Source organism: Hibiscus syriacus, unplaced genomic scaffold (genome assembly GCF_006381635.1).
Source record: "Hibiscus syriacus cultivar Baekdansim isolate YM2019G1 unplaced genomic scaffold, ASM638163v2 tig00111837_pilon, whole genome shotgun sequence".
Taxonomy (NCBI): Eukaryota; Viridiplantae; Streptophyta; class Magnoliopsida; order Malvales; family Malvaceae; genus Hibiscus; species Hibiscus syriacus.
Genome location: NW_024063194.1, coordinates 1,163,668 through 1,185,502, shown reverse-complemented (window position 1 = coordinate 1,185,502; position 21,835 = coordinate 1,163,668).

The window sequence follows — 21,835 nt, the reverse complement described above, 5'->3', positions numbered from 1 at the left end:
ACATATTTATTTATTACACAAAAGGCTGAGAAAGGAACAAAAAACATATTCAAACAGGATGCTGAAAGTAGAAAGGTACTACAGTGGTAGATATCAACTTCCACTTGTTTATGCATCATGCTTCATTACTTCTCTAATGTTGGGTATGTAAGGATCAGGGTCATTGTCTTCATTTGCCCCCCATTTCTTGATCATTTCTTGTGTCAAAACCCCTTTGTCAACAAGCATCTCAATTTCTTTTAACAGTGGCCTACAATTGCCTGTAGAATGCCCCTTTACCCCCAAGTGGAAATTACAAACATTATGTTGATCATAGCTATGAGCAGAAGGGTTTGATGTCACTTTAGTTGGTCTCAGTGTGATGTATTGACCTTTAACCAAATGAGGATACAAGTCTGAAATGGAAGTTTGGAACACTTCCAAAGTTTTTCTTGATCGCATGACTTTCTTTGGTCGAATCGAACAGTTACTTGCTCTTTTTCTTTTGCAATTGCGAGGACTCTATATGCGACACTTATTCACATGATCAGCTATTGCTTTTTGATCCGTTGGGCTCCTGGATGTGACTTTTGAGTTTTCTTCATTGATTACATTCTTAATTAAATCTCCACTTGTCACAAGATTCTCGAATTCCTTTGTCGGATTTGCCTGCATTAACTCGAAGAAAGGCGATGGAAGGGAATCACGAAACATACATGATATTTCTTCTTCTAATATGGGAGGTTGAACTTGTGCTGCCACTCCTCTCCATCTTAAGGCATATTCTTGAAATCTTTCATTAGTTTTCTTCTTTACTCTTCGAAGATCCTTACGTGTTGGAGCTAAGCCTTTAACATACTGATATTGTCCCAAAAATGCATCAGCTAGATCTACCCATCTCTTGATATGTTCTTGTGTCAACTGATTGTACCAGACTACTGTTGGGCCAACAAGACTATCATGGAAAGAGTAAATTAATAGATCATCAGAACTCAAATATCCTTCCATTTTTCTGCAAAACATTCTCAAATGGATTAAGGGACAACTGGTGCCATCATATTTCTCAAAATCAGGCATTTTGAATTCATGGGGAATAATCAAATCTGGAACCAAGCCGAACTCTCTTGCTTTTAATTCTTTGTGGTGGGCACTAACATCTTTCATGTTTCTGATTGCTTTCTCTGTCCTCTTGACTCTCTCCTCATATTGTGAATAATTAATGAGGCTATTCTTTGGGTTTGAATAGGATGCCCCAGGGTATGTTATCTTTCTCGACTCTTCAATCTGATAGCACGATTTCTCTTTAGCAGTTTTCTCTTCTTTATCAGATTCCATTCCCTGAATAATTTGATCTGATCCATCTGGTATTGAATCTGACGCTTCTTTCCTTGTATCCCGAGGTAACCCTGTCAATTGTTCTGGCCACTGGTCTTGTAGTCCCTTATAAGATTGCTCTATTGTTTTCATGATGATAGTAAAGTAATATGAATGAATGGTCTTGGTTTTTACTGTTACAGAACCTTTCATGAATTATTTACATGTTTTTATAATTAAAGTACATAACAGTACTTAAATAAAAATGTGAAAAATGCATAAATGGACAAATAAGAATGAAAAATGTGCAATTCAAAGGCAAACATAAAAGTATGAATGCAAAATGAAAAATTCAAAGATGCAAAATGAAAATGCAAAGATGCAAAATGAAAATGTATATATGAAAAGGTGTTACTCAAGAGTGATCATCTTAGAACAGATTTCATTGAACACAAAAGTCTCCGTGCATTAAACAAAACTTTTACATATAGGGGACAACTTTCAGTCCTAACTTCAACAAAACTTTACATATAGGGAATAAATTTCTTATTTTCTTCTCTAAAACCAAGTTAGTTTATCAGCTTATGAGTCATATTGCTTGTCTAGACTGCAGCTTCTTCCATGACATTCTGGTGTTCTTTCATCTCCTGTGTCAATTCTCGGAGTTGCTCATTTTCCCTTGTGAGAGAACATTTGTGTTCAAAAAGTTTTTGGATAAGATCTTCATGTATGTTGCAACTCTTTCTCAGTTTGGTGACCCCTGCTATCCACTCTTCTGGGGTGTTCCCTATGCCAGCATTTTGAAAGGCTTGACTGAACTTCTGGAAATCTTCATGTATGGTTTCCATTTTGGTGCTCAATTTATCGTTTTCAATTTTCAAATGATGTATTTGAGCTTCAAACCTCAGCAAAATCTTCTTCTCTCTGGGCGCCCCTACTGATATTCTTACCTTTGAAGACTTTTGGTATTAATCTAGCAGGACCCTCAGTTACCAAACTAGGTCGCTCATTTACCATAAATTGTAAGGTTCCATGATCCAAAAGACTTTGGACTCGACGTTTGAAGGCAAGACAATTCTCGATGGTATGTCCTTGAGCTCCGGCATGATATTCACAATGAACGTTGATGTCATACCAATTTGGATACGGAGGTTGGAACGGTTTTATATAATATGGATCCACTTCTCGTGCTTCAAGTAGCTTCTCATACAACTCTTTATATGATATGGGGATAGTATCAAGATGAGAACCACCTTTTGTCTTGGATTGAACCTGATTTTTAGACATCGGGAGCAGACCCAACTTTGATGATTTCTGATTACATGATTTCTTCTCATCTCTGAGAGCTTTTACAATGGTCACCATTTCTTTGGTATCTCCAGACGATTTGTGAATACGAATGATGACTGTCTGTAATTTCTCAAGTTTGTTAGGATCAGAAGTCCCTTGCATATATGAAATTGCATGATTATGTTCATTAAGCTTTCTCTCTTTCTGTGCAGGAATCTCTTCTCTTTTGGCCAAAACAGATATTCTATCCATCATCTTGGACATCTTCTCTCTTATTTCTCGTATCTTCTTTTTGCTCTTTAATGGGCATACGATCTTTGGGTGCATAGCTCTCATCTATCCTTGGAGTTCCCTCAGGGTGCCTTTTTTTGGCCGCATCATATTTTGTTTGATCATAAAACTTTTTGTTCATTTACGATTTCTTTCCAATATGATGAACAGTCTTTCAAGTAAACACCTTTTGGTTATGCCATGATCATGCAATGTAAACAAAAGAAATCAATATGAACAGATTAGAGCAATGTAACATGCATGAAAAAAATAAGAAAGAAAAAAAATAGAATAGTTAGTACCAACTAATGGAAAACAAATCTATCTATCAAGGTATAAATCTTAACCTCATGCTTTCTAGTTCCATGCTTTGTTTGAGAAAATTAACCTAAACGCATGATTTTTAGTTCGCATGCATTTATTCAGGAAAAAGAAAAGGAAATAAAATAAATTAAAAGCTAGAGCTTATTTCTCCTTTGTGTATACCTACTGACAAAATTTCGACATGGTTTCAGATCGGGAGAGTTTCTAGGTTTTATTATATGCAGGTTTTTAGTTCTAGGAGTAAAGGTACTCGAACTGTCCTTGTTGATGCCACCTTGGGCTGTCAACCCTCACTCCTAGTCCATTACAGACTTAAGCGGATCGAGTTCAATTCGAGGGGACACATTTCTCTATACCTGACACGGAGAAAAAATTCTCACGAAGACATAGAGCATATGAACCCCGAAAGTTACTTGCTAGGTCTGACACGGAGAATAAATTCTCACGAAGACGTTGCTTTCACTCCCACTTAAAAGGGACAAACTCAATTATAGAGCTTTATGTTATGCAATGCAAGTGTTATGTGTGTGAAATCTTCAAACCTCTAACAGATAAATAAAATAAAAAATACCTGAATAAAATAAATAAATAAAATAAAAAGTATAAAAATAATAAGTAATAAAAAATTTGAAAGAAAAGAATTAAAAATATATGAATTTTTAATTTCTAACTGATAGAGACAATTTATAATTGATTTTAAAGTTTGACGGTCCCCAGCGGAGTCGCCAAGCTGTCGTAACCGTTTTTCGCCCGGGCACGAATTTTTTTCTTGGCAGGAAAAATGATATGAATAAATTAGTGATTTTGATTTTTTTTAAAAAAAAATTATTTTGGGAGTCGCCAGCAGCCTTTTGGGTTAGGTAGGTCGAATACCTAAAAAATCATCTTTTAAAAGAATTTTTAAGAAAACATCGATTAAAAGATAAACTGATATGCGTTTTAACCAAAAATTCATTCTTTTTAATAATAAAAAGGGATTCGTGGTCGGTTACATTTAGGGAAGGATTAGCACCCCTACAACGCCAAAAAATTGGTACTTTTTAATTATAAATTGTCTCTATTATTAGAAAAATTCAAAGATATATTTAATTTATAATTCTATTTAATTTAAATTTATTACTATAATTTTAAGAAAATATATTAATATATACCTTTATTTTTATAAATGAGATATTTATTTACATAGAAATATCAGAAAATGGCTTCTAGTTGCTTTAAGACAGTTCTTTTCTTAATATTAATAAATAAATAAATGTTAATAAAACATTTATCTAAAAATAATTAAAATATATTAATATATGATTTATAAAAATAGAACATTTATTTATTTAAGAATATCAGAAAAGGACTTCTAGGTATTTTAAGACAGCTCTTTTCTTAGATATTAAAAAATAAATACATATCAAAATATGTTTATTTTTCTTAAAAGTAATTTATAAAATTAAATTTATAAATAGGATTTTTATTTAATAAACAAATAGAATAAATAAATAATAAATATTATATAATATATATTATATAACTTAATAATAATAAATAATCATGAAGATAATAATTTAAACATATATTAAACGTAATAATAAAATAAAATAATAATAATTAAAATGAAAGAAATTAAATGTAATAATATTAAAAACTAATGGATCATATTCATAAATATATGAACTTAAAAATGTAAAAATAATAAAACTTATGGTTAAAATTAAGATTATATAAAATTTAAATATCAAATTATAAAATATAAATATTTAAGAGACATGGTTAGAATTATCATAAAATATAAATACTAGTAGTGTAATTAACCATTATTTATTTAATAGATGATTAAAATAGAAATATTAAAATTATTAGGGACTAAATGTGATATTTATCCTAAATATATTATTTAATACTGGTAAGGATTAAAACATAATAAAATAAAATTCGAAGACTGAATTAGAACATTCAGAAGTTAGTTTCAGTGACTAAAATGAATAATTACAAAACTCGGATGGCTACAGAAAGGGTTTAGCCATACATGTAAATTACGCATATACCCCTTCCCAAAACGACGTCGTTCGGGAAGGGATATATATACCCCTTCATAGCTGGCCCGAAGGGCCAGCAGCCTCATTCTTCTCTTCTTCTTCTCTCTCAAAAACGAGAGAAGAAGAAACTCTCTCTTCCTTCTCTCTTAATTTCCCTCACCGGAGGGAAATTCTTCGGTCGGCCACCGTCCAACCCGCCGCCGGCCACCAGATGTGGTGGCCGGAAAATACCAAAACCACCCCAAATTAAAGCCTGGTTTCCCCTAAAGCTAAATCCGGAGGTTTTTTAGCCTAAAAAATTACTGAAATGCATAGATCTACAATTTTTTTACCTTCGACCTTTGACTTTTGGACGGTGTAAAGAGGCTCTGATGACCACTATTCCTTCGGTAAGTTTCTCTTCACTCTTTTCCTTGCTGTTTTAGTGATTTGTGGTTGCTGGATTTTTTTTTTCTTTGTGGCTGTCCGATCGTTGCTCTTGCTCTATGTCTTTGCTTGCTGTCCTTTTTCTTTGTTTTTGCAGGTTCGGTTTTTATAGGCCTCGATGAGGCTCTCGTCGGACCGTATAATAAGGCAGTCTTTGGTGAGTCACCAAGCTATGGCGGTGACTCACCAAGCTATGGCGGTGACTCACCATAGAGCTCGACATGTGGAGGGGCAGCTGGCTTCTGGAGGCTTCTGGCGAGGCAGCGATTTCGTGGCGTGACACTGACAGCTGGAACGTTTGGAAGCAGCGGCGGCTGAATGATAACCTAGGGTTATGAAACCCTAGGGCTTCACGCTGGTATCCTGTGGACCGTTGGATCTGAAAGATCTAACGGTTGATAGAAGCGGCGGCTGGGATGTATGGTATGTAAACCCTAGAAGGTTTCAGGGTTACTGTTGGGCCATATTGATATGATTTTTGTAATATTAATAAATAATATATAATATTAATAATAATAATAATAATTATAATAATAATAATAATAATAAATTTAAATTTAAAATGAAAAAATTGATGTCTACATACAGCTTGATAGATGATTTTCCATTAATGAATATACTTGTATTTTGTTAAGAAGCATTAGCTCAACAGTTTTTGGATGATATGCCATGGCATTTTGTGTCGCGCTCCATATCGTTGCAATGCCTTTGAATTTCATTTCATCCACTTTGATTTTGTTCTGATTCTTTACTTACGATTTCAACTCACATTTCTTGTGTTTGCTTTCATAGTTTTAACTTTAAGGTTTACTTTAAGATTTCAACATGTTTGATACTTTGATGACGATAGTTGTTGGAGTAATGGCAGATTTTTAGGTTATACAAATATAATTTTTTTGGAAGGATACAATTTTTTTTCTGGCATAATGTCATTTTCATATTCGTCGGTACTCAGTAGGGCATTGAACGATTCCAAAAATAAAATGGCTGAGTCAAACAAAGTAAAGTTGGTTCAGTGACCAAAGTGCGAAAGCCTTCTTCTGAACCTTGCTGATTAATCTATTTTCCAGTGTGGTGACTATGGTTTTGTTCTTCGAGGTACCTTTTCTCCCCTATTGTTGCTTGTTTGGTTGATAAGAAAGTTGCTGAAGACAATAGAAAGAAGTTGATTTGGAGTCAGTGTCTCACTGATCCGTGCTAACCTTATTCTCACAAATTTTTAAACTTAAACCAACTGGTTTAAATTGAATAGCTAGGTATGGCGTGTAGGGCTATGATATTCTTTTGTATGCAGAAATTGGAACTTTAGTTTCTTAAACGAGTGTGTTCGATGGAATACTCCTTTTGAATGGGTTCCATAGTAGTATCTAATGGTGTTAGGTTCCTTTATATTTATTTTATTTCAAGTTATTTAATGATTTATTTGTTTGAATTTCTAGGCTCTCTGTTTTGTTTGATTTGAGTCAAGCTATTCTTCTTTGTTATTCTGTTTCAAAGTCTCTACACTACTGTTTTGACTGAACTTTTCCTATTGCCATTGTTTTTACAAGCTAGAGGGTTGACGAAACATTTGAAGAAGCTCAATTCTCCAAGACATTGTATGCTCGACAAGCTTGGTAGTGCGTTTGCATGTTATCTTCCCGAATATTTGTTGCCATTCTCTGATTTGATGCTTCTATCTTTTAATTTTGTTTATTATTGACGGTGCTACCCATGTCGAGGTATAGTTTATTTTATAAAAAAATGTTTTGAATGTATTTAATTGATTCCTTTTAATGTCTTTGTGTTTTCAAGAATAACTTAATCAAATGAAAAACAGGCACTTTTTGGATGAGTTGATTGTAATTGATACACTATTTAGATTTATTATAAATAAATTGTTACTATTGGCCAGAATCAAAACTTGAATTTCTGTCTGTAGGAGATTGTGTTAAACGTAAACTGATTTTAAGCGATCATGGTAGTTTATTGTCGAATTTCTTTTCTATCACTGTTCAGTGATCTTATAGAAATTTTATTTACATTGTTTTCAATGCAGCCCTGATAGAATTTAAGTACCTGTGGCCCAAATTTTAAGGGAGTTGGAAATGTTGATTTCTATGAAGCAAGATCAAGGTTTGGTGTGCAAGTTGTACAGGTATCTTCTAACGATAAATTTACATAAAATTTCATTTTCGTGTTTAATCTGTCAGAATTTTATTGGATTACTATGTATAATGACTTTTAAAACATGTATCTTTGATCAAATTAGTGACAGCCAGTAGTAATGAGTATATAATTGCATCTTACTGATTTAAGTCTTTTTGTTCTTCATTTATAGAGCTTATTCAAGAGTGAATTATATGATATAAACAAGTGACCAAATTTTATGTAATTTTATTGCAACTGTTTCTTTTGCAAACAAGAGACTTAGAGACGACCTCTAACAGAAAAGTTTGACAACAAAAACAGTTCCTAGTGTTGTTACTACTGATTCTGCTGGATGCCACCATGATTCTGTCATCTCTTTGGCTTTTGTGAAATTGTATCAGAGACTCTTGATATCAAGCAGTAGAGATGAGGCTATTAAGATTCGGAAGTGAATAGCCCAAAAGTATTTTACAGTTTGTAAGCATGTAGGTTTATATGAGATTCGTCATTATTATTATTAATGCAATGCCTTATTTATCAATGAAAAAAGGGGAAAACCATCCTTTTATTCTTTCTTCTATTTGCAAAGTTCATTGATATTAAATCTGAACCTTTTTAATTTCCAATTTCCAGGAATTGAGGATTTTGAGATGACCAGAAAATGAAAGAAGAAAAGTATGAATGAGAACGGAGGTAGCACGTATAGAAGAAAATGTATGTCATGTTATTTTGTGGTGTTTTGAGATAGAAACGCCATTAATGGCAAAAACATTTGAGGTGTTTTTCAATAGAAACAAAAGCATATAAATAGGCAATGGCGGCATTTATGGACAAAAATGTCACTATATATCACAACATATTGCGACGTTTGAGAAAATAAACGCCATTATTGACAATGTAATTAGTACCGTTTGTTGGAAAAAGCCGTTAAAGGTCATGTAAATTAGCGTCACTTGTCTTCATAAATGCCACTATTTGCATAGATCTTTTGTGGTGTTATATATTAACAAACGCTGCTAAATTTTGTGGCACTTGTTTTGTCGGTGCTTCTTGCAAAACTTTTAATAACGTCAGTGAGGGTTTTAGCGGCGCTTTAAAACTTGTTTTGATGTAGTGTGTGTGTGTGTATATATATATACACACACAATACAATTACAATTAGATGTTTGTGAAAGGTAAAAAATAATTAACCTAAAAATGATTCGATCTGAAGTCCATTTGTACCTAATAAGATTCGACTTGAAGTTTACCCAAAATTGATATTGCGCGACTTGAAATTTATATGTCAATGACATGATGCGACATGAACGAGATCTGACCTGAATGAGACCCGACCCGAAGTCCATTCAAACATGAATCAACCTAATATTTAATTCATTTAGACCTGAACCGTTTTGACTCAACCATGATATTGACCATATCTGAAATTAACTCGACCTGAATTGAATCTAATTTGAAATCAACATGACAATGACTTGAATTTGAGTTGACCTGGACGTGATCCGACTCAAGTCAAACAATTAAATTCACCTGACATAATCCATACCCAATTTAACCTACTCTGACATGATCTAGCCTGAAACCTGAACGATTACATAATTTTACCTATCTATTCATTTCATCTTGCATCCTACTTCTTTAAGCACAACCTAGTTAAATATATTTTTTAAAACTAAATTTCAAATTCATTTAAAATTTTCTAGATATATTTTTTTAAATTTTATTGTGAATTTAGCAAATACCAGCAAAATAAATATCACCTGTTACTGTTTCTAAATGACTGATAACTAAGTAGAGGCCTTAAACTAAGAATATCAAGTGGCCCAGTAATGAGTGTTCTAAAACGATATTATTTGCTTGTGAAATCTTCGATCTTATGGATTTATTGCTACTAATTTGGTTGTGTTATGCTTATTTTCGTGCAGGATCTTACTTTCCAGAATTAGTGGTAAAAATGGCACATTCTGCATTTTTATTATTATTTCGTCACGGCTGAAGATATGGGCACAACTGTCGGTATGACACGGTCTGATGTGGCAGTTTCTAGAAGGTCCACTCAGTAGTAGTTTTCTAGAAGATCGAGTCAGCACCTCCTGGAAGGTGGACGGACAAAGATATCTTAGGAGACTTGTTTTTAAATATTAAAGTTTGAATTTAGAAAACATTTGGAATTATCTTTAGGATTATTTTAATTTTAATTTCTATGTTTATCTCCAAGTTTTCAAAAGCTATAAATACCCTCTTGGGGTAAGCCTAAACACACAACTAAGAATTTACTCTTCTTCTTCTTTCTAGTTTTATAAAGTTATTTCTTTTCTTTTCAAGTTTTCATTTTTGTTTTCGTTTTCATTTTAAGTTTTATTTTTAAACATGCTAAATTTGACTTTTGTCATGCTTAGCTAATTTTCTCATAAGCCAAGAGATGAAGCAATGAGTGAATTCCAACATGAGAATTGAAAGCACTTGAATATCTTCATAATATCTCTCTCAATATATGCATTTATTTTCAAAATCAATGATTGACTTTGATCAAGATGTTGCGATTAAATGTGTGGGAGGAAGGATCGACTTATTGAAAGCACATTCAAGTTATTGGGAACATACTTGGCGAGATTGCCTTGTAAAGAGGGAATTGAGATCAAAATTAGTAGTTATTGAAAAAACAATCTGAGTCGGTCTTCACGAACTTAAACGGTTATTTATATACGGGAATTGATGTTGATCATATCAATTTCCGAAGCCGGAATCAAAGATTGCCTTGGGTATTTGGTATACAAAGAAGAGTCACAAGGATTGCCCCATTCAATATTTTTATACTTTTTGGCTAACAATCCGTTGAGACGGCTCATGCATGCAATAGAGAATTAGAAGACTGTCGTTATCTTTATGAAAGTGCTGATTATTTCATCTAGTTTACTGCTGGTTTTCAAGATTAACAACACTTCGACCAAAAGGATTTCCCATTTATATTGGCGTTTTTCTAATGATATATATGTCAATTCCATTCCACATTAACCAAGTTAATGTTAGTTTAAAACTATTTTTAACTTAAAATATTATTATGTTCAACTTAAAAAGTTATATAAATTTATAACATTTTCGATTGCAACTAAAAATATTATATTGTAATGATTTTAGAGTTTACAACAAAAATATTGTAGAAATTTATAAAATTTTCCGTTGCAATTGAAAATATTATAGAGAAATATAATAATATTCATGTTGGAAAATTCTACGACACTCGTCGCATACCACAACATACCACTAAAGCGATGTCCTGAAATGTACCACGAACAAATTTGTCCTTGTTATGTAGATAATTAGAAGTACAAGGATTTATTTAAAATTAATCATTAATTAAATTTTAATTTTAATAGAATTATAATTAATTTATATTATTTTATTAAAAATAATAATTAATTTAAGTATTTTATTTGTTTAGAATTAAGATTTGTAAATTATTTAAACTAGGTCACCGTGAAATACCTTAACTCGCCGGAAAACTCATCAAAAAATTCTACGAAAAATATTATATTATAAATCCAATTCTACCGCTTGTCGTCTCCCACTTCGTCGTTGCCCAGCAGTCCCCCACAGTTGGTCGTCGCCCATCAAAAGCTCTGCATAAAGGTTAGCCGGAGCCCGTGTGTTTCAATTGATTTACACGAAGGTGGGTTTTAATTTCTGGTAAAATTCCATTACAATTCCACTATTTGTGTTTTATTTAGAACTGGTTAAATTCCATGAAAACTCCATAGTTTTCCTATTTATATTTTGGACAAACAATGTTTTTTTTAATAGACATGGCAAAATTACAATACCCCATACTTTTGTTTTAATTAAAACGGTCAAATTGCATATAAACCCTCACTTTTCCCTATTTTAGATTTTACGTTTCTATGTTTTAAATCTTTCAATAATTTGCACTTTATTTTTATTTTGATAATTAATTTCGAATTTACTCTTTGATTTTAATTAACAATTAATATTTTATTTTATTCATTATTTTTTATTAGCATTAATTTCATATCATTTTATATTATTTGTTATCATTAATCTTAACAATTTGATACATAATTTTACTTGATATTAATTGTGATTGTTTGATTCATGACAACATTAATTTAGATACGTAAATTTTAATATTGATTGTTAATTTTAACTTTGATGCTTAATTTTAAATTGATATTCATTTTTATATTCGCTTTTGATTTAATATTAATTTTGATATGTAAGTTTGACTTGCTATTAATATTAATTATTCATATTGATTTAATAAATTTGAACTTTTATTTATTGCTTTTATGGGTTTATTCATAAATTTACAATACATTTCTATGTTATAATTGTTATATATTTATTTAATTTATTGAATTAAAAGTTCAATTCGGACGGGTACTAGTACATTGATGTTATGACATTTCTATTTAAACAATAAGAAACGACTACAAGCATATGATTTAGAATAATTTGAATTAGCAATTTAATATTATCATGATTCAAATAGTCACAATTAATATCAACTAAAATTAAGTGTCAAATTGTTAAGATTAATGATAACAAATAGTATTAAATGATATGAAATTAATGCTAATAAAAATAATGAATAAAATTAAGTATTAATTGTTAATTAAAATCAAAAAGTAAATTCGAAATAAATTATCAAAATAAAAAAAAAGTACAAAGTATAAAAGATCTAAAACCTAGAAATGTAAAATCTAAACAGGGAAAATTGAGGGAGTTTACATGCAATTTGACCATTTAAATTAAAACAAAAATATGAGGTAATGTAATTTTGACATGTCTAATATAACAAAAACATCATTTGTCTAAAATATAAATAGGAGAAACTATGGAGGCTTTTCATGAAAGTTTAACCATTCTAAATAGAGTGGGTTGGAATGTAATTATACCACTAAAAATTAAAACCCACCTTCTTCGTGCAAATCAATTGAAACACACGGGGCGGCGCAAATCAATTAAAACACACAGGGGAGCCAGCTAACCTTTATGCAGAGCTTTTCATGGGAGACGACAGACTGTGGGCGACGACGAGCTGAGCGAAGATAAATGGCAGTGTTGGATTTATAATATAATATTTAAAAAAAAAAATCAGACGAGTTTTCCGGTGAGTTAAGGTCTCCGATGGTGACCTAACTTAAATAATTTACAAATCCTAATCCTAAGTAAATAAAATATTTAAATTAATTATTATTTTTAATAAAATAATTATGAATTAATTATAATTATATTAAAAGTAAAATTAACTTTTAATTAATGATTAATTTTAAATAAATCCTTATACTTTTTAATATTTATATAATAAGGACAAAATTGCTTGTGGTGCGTTTCGATATGTCTCTTTAGTAGTACGATACAGTATATGACGTACGCCATAGACACTTCTTGTTTCCGTTCAACCTAAAATGTTATTATAAACATTATCTATAAAATGTTAAATTCTTGACAAAATTTTCAATTGAAACTGATTTTATAGTTTCTTTAACTCTCTCAATTAAAAAAATTCCTACTTTTCTTGGAGTTTACTAATGATATATATGTAAAATATATTCTAGAATAACTGTCAAAGCCCAATTTATAGAAAATTTAAAAAAATAAAAAGGTTAAAATTTAGAATTTATTTGGTTGAAATTTGGGGACTAAATTGTAAAATTTTAAAACTGGTGGACCATTTCAGTAAGTTACAAAAATTTAGGGTCTTGAACATAAATATTACTATTTTTATTACCCATTGAAAAATAAATTCTCCCGATAGGTTAACCCCAAAAGTTTTTTAAAATTATCAAACCCAATCCCTAAACCCTCATCTACCATCACCCCAATTCGCCGTTGTCCAACTGCCATAGCCAGTGCCGCTACCCCAAAACAATCATTTCCTTACTCCGATCAAAACCTGACCCTTATCCCATCATTGTCGTTCGCAGTAAAACCCGTCATTAAGTTTCAATAATTTCAAACCCAGCCACCGCTCATTTTCCATGATTCTTGCCAAACCACTGATCGTCCTGCCTCACCGTCTTCACCAGCGACATGCGACCAAAACCCGGTAGGGATGGTTCTGTATCATCGCGCCGCCGTCAACCATCGTTGGGTAAGTTACTGATTAATTGTTGGTGATAGTTTGGCTTAGTTTAAATGTAATTTTTGATGATTTTTAGGTGTATTTGAATCCATGGTTGTTTTGGCATTAATCGGATGGTGAAAAAAGCCCCTATCTCCACTGCACGCGTCATTACGAACCAGCAGTGTACGTGGTGGTCTCCAGCTGGCCCAAATTTTTTTTGAAACCATTCCAGGCAAAACTAAACCGGTTGACCTGACCGGAACCAGGTTGACCTGACCCGAACTGTTGATCGGCCTAACTATTGACCTTGACCGGTCAGACCATTAACTTTGACCGGTCAAACCATCGACTTCGAAAGATCTGACCGTTGACTTTGACTTTGACTTAAAAAGTTAAAGTTTTTGAAAAGTCATATTTTATATTTTTCGACGTCCTAAGTCTGATTTCGAAGTCTGTTTAACCAAATTCAAACTCGGAGCCCTCCAAATTGACCATCGAAATCAAATATGCTTATGTAATTAAGTGTTTTAATTTCGATTAATTAAAGTAAGGCTTGAGACTGAATAATTATTGTTATTTGAAGGTACAGGTGACTCCTCTGATCGCTCGCCATCTTGACATAGCTCTTCTTGTTCTGTTATACCATGTGAGTCGATGGTCACTCGTATGAACCATGAACTTTATGAATATACTAATTTGAATATTACTTCGATATTAACTCAATTTGCTACGAATCATGTTCGTGCACTGTAGCAGAGCGTGACGAGGCCGATGCTTAGTACTTTTGTTGTGTCCCCTATTTTACGAGGTGTGTTCCCTATGTGCTACCCGACTATTTTATCTGATTTAAAATATGTTTCACTGAAAATTATGATTTACTAGTTGATGATTTATAGACTATGACTAAATGATGCATGATATTTGAATATTTGTTTTCACAAGAAAATATTATTATCGAATATGGATTATGGAAATTATTGTTCATTATGTGGAATATTTTATTGAAACATTTTCTTTTGGTAGGCTGGAGAATGAAGATTGAACTCTGATCAAGTTGGTAAATCCTTACGGACCCAAGGTGACCCTTGGGTAGGCTCTACGACCCCGACACCTTTCTTGGGTAGGCCCTGTAGCCCCGAGATCTCACTTTGGTAGGCCTCATGGCCCTGAGAACTTTCTTGGGTAGGCTCTTAGGCCCAAGATTCACCCTTAGGTTAACTCCTTATGTCTAATGGGTATAAGGTAAACCCTATAGATACAGTTATGGGGAACTTCATATGGTGTACGGGAAGAGGGTAAACTACGAGTTTAAAAAAAATTATGCTTTATCAGAATTTCCATTATATTTTACTGGACTATTACTTTTTTGCTTTACATATTATGTTTTTATTGCACTATTGGGACACACTGAGCCCCCAACTCACTTTTGAAATTGTTTTTCCCCCTTTCAGATACTTTTTGATAGGCACCCGAATCACACACTCAGAGGATCGACACATTCTTGAAGAACTTTTTGTTGTATTGTTTCTATCTTCGGAACTACTTTTAATTATGGTGGCATGTGCCTTTATTTTGAAGTACTTATTTTAGGACGAAGTTTACTATTTTTTGCTACCTATACTCTACTTATCGTGCTTCATATTTATGATATGTTTTGTTTTACGTAGTCACTTTCAGTTTTATATTTACAAGTTAGGTTTTTATTGTTAATTATTATACTTTTATGAATATTATTTGTAAAATGATTTTAATTTATCGAATAATATTTTTGGAAAATGTTTTAAGAATTTTTAATGTAATCCGTTAGACTTTTTTGAAATGCCTAGGTTGGGTCTAAGAGGTTACATTTTATTGGTATCAAAGCCTTTGGCTTTTAAACAATGGACTATAAATGGGTCCTATAGAAAAATTTACAATATTTTGAAAACATTTTACAAAATTTCTGTAAAGCCATGTCACTCGTTTTTACAAGTTAAATGTGTTTAGAACTCCAATGCCAATCTAACCTTAAGTTTACCTCATTTAGTGAATTTGAGATCATACTTGATGAGTGCTATACAAGGTCGTCGGTCTAGCCACGGGCGAGGTCGAGTTGCAAGATTTATTGACCCGATTGATGACTCTATTATAGACCCAACACTTGCTCTCGAGATAAATATAATGACCCTGTTTGAGGAGCTCTGGACTCTAGTTCTGAGCCTACGAGAGTGGTGCTAGATGAGACTCTCGGTAGGTAGTTTCTGTAACTGATTCAGGGCACGGTTAGAGCTGCTGGTGTCGTACCTGAGGTTTCGATTACTCAGACCCTGATTGTTAATAGTGTCAATACTTTTAGAGGTCCAATTGGAGGAGCTTTTACTAAAGTTGAAGATTGGTTCCATGATATAGAAAGACGTATGGATCAGTTGGGTTTGGACCCAACTAAGAGATATCTAGGAGTGGTTACGATGTTAAATGGGAATGACCACACCTGGTGGGAGTCAGTATTGAGCAGTGTTTCCGCTAATCGTTTGACTTGGGATTTCTTCAAAGAGCCTTCAGGAATTGTTTTTTGGGGGAGCGTTATCTGGCTGAGAGATTACAAAAGTTCTAAGACTTGGTGCATGGAGATATGTTAATCTCTGAGTACGAGATGGAATTCTTGAAGCTATTAAAATATGGTACTAGTATGGTTTCCACTGAGAGGGATAAATACCGCAAGTTTGCTCTCAGACTTAGATATTAGCTACGTATGTAGGTTGTGACCTACGAACATGAGATACTTGATGTGATGGTGAGTAAAGTGAAAGATGCTGAAGAGGTAGAGGCCTTAGCTATTGATAGAGATCATGTTGATCGAGAGTGGCCTATGAAGTCTTCTGTCCCTACTGAGTCTTTTCCACATACTGTGAAGAGGACTCGTACTTCGGCCCCCCATAAGAGCAATACCAGTTCTAGGCTTATAGCATATCCACCCCCCAGCTGTTAGTTGAGGTGATTTTTTGGGCCTACCTGAGGTACTTCATTGTGACCATTATGGTAATCGAAACAGTAGGGAGTGTCGTAATAATATAAGTGCTTGCTTTCATTGTAGATCCAGTGGTCATATTCACAGGGACTTTCCATATCTAGCTTCACTTAATTGGACAGCTACCCAGACTCATGCACGTTCTCAAATATCTGTTCAAACACTAGCTACAGGTCATAATCAGGGAAAAAGTTATGGATCAGCATCCAGGACAGACAGTAGAGCTCGACCCCAGTAGAATCAAGGGAAAGCATTTTCAGAGTCTAGCCAACCAACTTTGGTGTAAGCTACCAAACGACGAGATGACAGAGATGGGCCAAAGGTTATTGCATGTACATTTACCATTTATTATGTGACATACTTTGCATTACTAAACAATGGATCCACCCACTCCTATGTATTGAGTTCAGTATCCCGAGACCTCCAAATTCTGATCGAGGAAAATGATAGTGTTGTTACGGTTATGACTATAGTAGGGCAGTCAATGGTTGTGAACAATGTATTCCAACATTGTCCTCTAGAGGTTCAAGGTGAAATTTTTATCGCATACCTTAAGAGCATCCTTTAGAGGAATTTGATTTAATTCTGGGAATAGATTGGTTGAATGAACACAAGGTCAATTTGGATTATGAGTACAAGAGAGTTACTCTGAAGACTTTTGATGGTCGGACTGTTGTGTTAGCTTGTGCGTGTTGTGGCTATCTCTCCAATATAGTATCAACTTTGGTTATTGATCGAATGATTTGAAAGGGATATGAGACTTTCATTACCTGTATCTTGAACAAGAAAGGCTCCTTGCCCAAGATTGAGGAGATTCGTACAGTTAACGAGTTTCCCGATGTCATTCCGGAGGAGTTACCAGTGTTACCTCCTGATAAAGAGTTAGAGTTCGAGATTGAGACTTATCCCATATCTACACCTATTTCCATGGAACCCTATCGCATGAACCATAAGGAAATTAAGGAGTTAAAGGTTTAGTTACAAGAATTACTTGATCGAGGTTTTATCAGACATAATACCTAACCCTGGGGAACTCCATTTATGTTTTTGAACAAAAATGATAGATTGCTGAGACTGTGCATTGATTACCGAATGTTGAATAAGTTGACAATTAAAAATAAGTATCCATTGCCCATGATTGATGATGTATTTGATCAATTGCAAGGAGATACTGTATTTTCTAATATCGATCATCGCTCGGGGTACTATCAATAAAAAGTTAAGGGTTAAAATGTTTCGAAGACTGCCACCTGCACTAGATATGGGCATTATGAGTTCTTGGTGATGCCTTTTGGTCTGACGAATTCTCCCGAAGCTTTTATGGACCTGATGATTTGTGTGTTTCATCCATATTTAGATAAGTATTTAGTAGTTTTCATTGATGATATTCTAGTCTATTCATGGACTGAGGCAGAATATGACAGCATTTGAAGATTGTTCTGCAGACTCTGAGAGAGCATCGTTTGTATGCTAAGTTGAGAAAGAAAGTGTGAATTTTTTCTTTGGGAGGTATCATTTCTTGGGCATTTTATTGATGCAAGGGGTATCCAGGTCTATCCCATCAAGATTGCGGCTATGTTGAGTTAGAAGCGACCAAGAATGTCTTTGAGATTCATAGTTTATTGGGCTTAGCAGGATATTATCGACGTTTTATCAAGGGCTTCTAGATCATTGTTTGCTCCTTTGACAAAGTGTTGAGGAAGAATGATCTATTTTGACTCAAGCTCTAGTTTTGACTCAACCTGAGCCCGGGAAGGATTTTACAATGTATAGTGATGCTTCACACTCCACACTTGGATGTGCTTTGATGCAGGAGGGTAAGGTAGTAGCTTATGGGTCCCATTAGGTGCTCCCGCATGAATGTAATTACCGACCAATGATTTGGAGTTGGCAACAATAATATTTGCTTTAATGATATGAAGATATAATCTTTATGAAGAAAAGTGTTATATTTTTACGGATCATAAGAGTTTAAAGTATATTCATACCCAGAAGGAACTTAATATGAGGAGGTAGCATTGGCTTCAGCTTCTGAAGGACTATGAATGCGTGATTGATTATCACCCGGGTAAAGCTAACATCGTTACGAATGCTTTCAGTTGGAAGGCGATAACTGACATGAGGTCTATAATGTACAGGAAGAAGTTATATGATGATGGCACTCTATTAACCAGAATCCAGGTTAAGCCGACCTTGGCTGAGGAGATCAAGGTCAAGCAACCTCTTAATAGCTCCTTGCTTCCCATCTTTGATCAAGTGGTGCAGGGGACTACCTTAGAGTATGGTTTTGACCATGATGGAGTTTTAAGTTTCAAATGTCGATATTGTGTGCCTGATGATGTAGAGTTGAGACAAGTTATCCTTAATTAGGCTCACAATAGTCCATATGTTATGTACCCCGTTGGAGATAAGATGTACCATAATTTGAGAGAAAAGTACCATTGGATCCACATGAAGAATGAAATCTCTAATTTTTTGGCTAGATGTTTAACTTGTCAGCAAGTTAAGGAAGAACACCAGCATCCGGCGGGTTTGTTACATCCTATCATGATTCCTGAATGAAAATGGGAGTGTATTACTATATATTTCGTTATTGGGTTACCTTTGACCCTATCGAAAAAGGATTCTGTCTGGGTGATTGTTGATAGACTTACAAAGTTAGCTCACTTCATTCCTGTGCGGGTAAATTATTCGTTGGACAAGCTGACTAGATTGTATACCTCAGAGATCATCATATTGCATGGTGTCCTATTGTATATTATTTCTGATCAAGATCTGAGATTTACTTCGAGATTCTGGAAGGCACTGCATGAGGCTCTGGGTACGAGCTTGAATTTCAGTACAACTTTTCACGCACAGACTGATGGTTAATATGAGCGAGTTATTTAGGTTCTTGAGGTTATGTTGCGGGGTTCCATGATTGATTTTCATGGTAGTTGGGAGAACTTTTTTTATCATTTGGCTTAGTTTGCTTATAATAATAGCTACCAAGACAACATTCCTGTGGCACCGTATAAAGCACTTTATGGGTGTAGATGTCGCACCCCGATCTGTTAGAATGAATTGCGTGATAGAAAGACTTTGGGACCTAAGTTAGTATGTGAGACTGAGGACATCGTCAGATTGATCCGTGACTGCCTAAAAGAGGCATTTTATAGGAAAAAGTATTATGCTAACTAGAGGAGGAAAAACATCAACTTTGAGGTTGGAGATCAGGTCTTTTTAAAAGTATCCCCATGGAAGAAAGTGTTGAGATTTGGATGTAAAGGTAAATTGAGTCCAAGATTTATTGGACCATATCGAATCTTGAAAAGAGTATGTCTTGTTTCATACAAAATCGAGTTGCCTTTCCAGCTCAATTGTATTCATGATCTCTTTCATGTGTCTATGTTGAAGCTCAATCGTCCAGACCCAAGCCACATCATTCAACTAGAAAATGTTGGGCTGAGGCTAGATCTATCATATGATGAGGAACCTGTTCAGATCTTGGATCGAGATGACAGAGTAATGGGAACAAGCCACCTGGAGACAAAGGAATCCATAAAGACTCAATTTCCGTATATGTTTAATTTAGGTAAATTTTGAGGTTGAAGTTTCTTTTAGAGGGGGAGAATTGTCACAGCCCAATTTTTAGAAAATTATAAGAGAAAATAAATAAAATATTAAAATTTAGAATTTATTTGGTTAAAATTTAGGGACTAAATTAAAAAATTTTAAAGCTAAAAGACCGTTCTAGGAAGTTACAGAAAAATCAAGGTCTTAAACTTGAATTTTACCTTTTTATTACCCAGTGAAAAATAAATTTTCCTCCGGATCGGTTAATCACAAATTTCCACAAATTTATCAAACCCAATCCTTAAACTCGCCTTCAATCATCACGACAATTCACTATCGTCCGACTGCCATAACCAGCCCAGTTACCCTCAAAACAACCATTGCCTTGCTCCGATCAAAACCTGACCTGTCGACAGTCATTTTCGTCCGAGTGACGTACCTATTATATATAATAATATTATTATATGATATTTTATTATTATTATTTACAAAGTCTAAAGGCCCAATTACAAGATCAACTGTAGGCCCAGTTTCAACCCAACCCGAGCTGGGTACATATTCAGTTTATAACTGTTTCAAGCCCAACAACCTACTTCAGGCCCAATCCCAACAGACCTGAGAAGCCCCAAATGTTGCTAGGGTGATGAGTGTTCAGAATCGTTAATCTTTGTTCGTTATTTCTTCGATTTCGTGGAGTTATTGTTGCTGATTTGGTTGTGTTACGCATATTTTCGTGCAGATCCTTACTTTCTAGAATTAGTGATAAAACAGGTGAATTCTTCAATTTTTTTATTATTTGGTCACGGTTCGAGATCCTTTATTCTCTTATTTTTTACTTTAATTGCTTTTACTTATTTAATCATTTTTATTATTACTTAAATCTCATTCTACTAAAACCCCCCATCTTACTATCTTTCACGTCTGACATAGACCAATCAAACATAAATTAAGAATTTTCTAAGTCCCTGTGGATTCGACCCTACTTCTCTACGCTATGAATTTTCCTTTATTTATTATCCGAGAAGAAGGAAATTATTTTGACATCGAAACGACAATTGTCAAATTGGCGCCGTTGCCGGGAACTTCGCCAAAGTTACTAATTTTTGTTTCCTTTTGATTTATGACCAGGTCTAATCCGGGAGCATTAGTGGAGTACGACCCGGAGATTGAAGCTAAAGCTAGGAGACTTCACGCACAGACACTTCAGGAAAGAAGGAGACAACAAACGAATCCATAAGAATAATCAAATTCAGGTAATACAATTCCGATGGCCAAACCTACTATTCGGGAGTTAGCCGTGGTACCCACTGAACAAGGACCTATGTGCATTGATTTTCCCCAAGGCCAAACTCCGTACCAATTGAAAACCGACCTTATTCATCTCCTCCCTACATTATGTGGATTGCCAAACGAGGATCCACACAAACA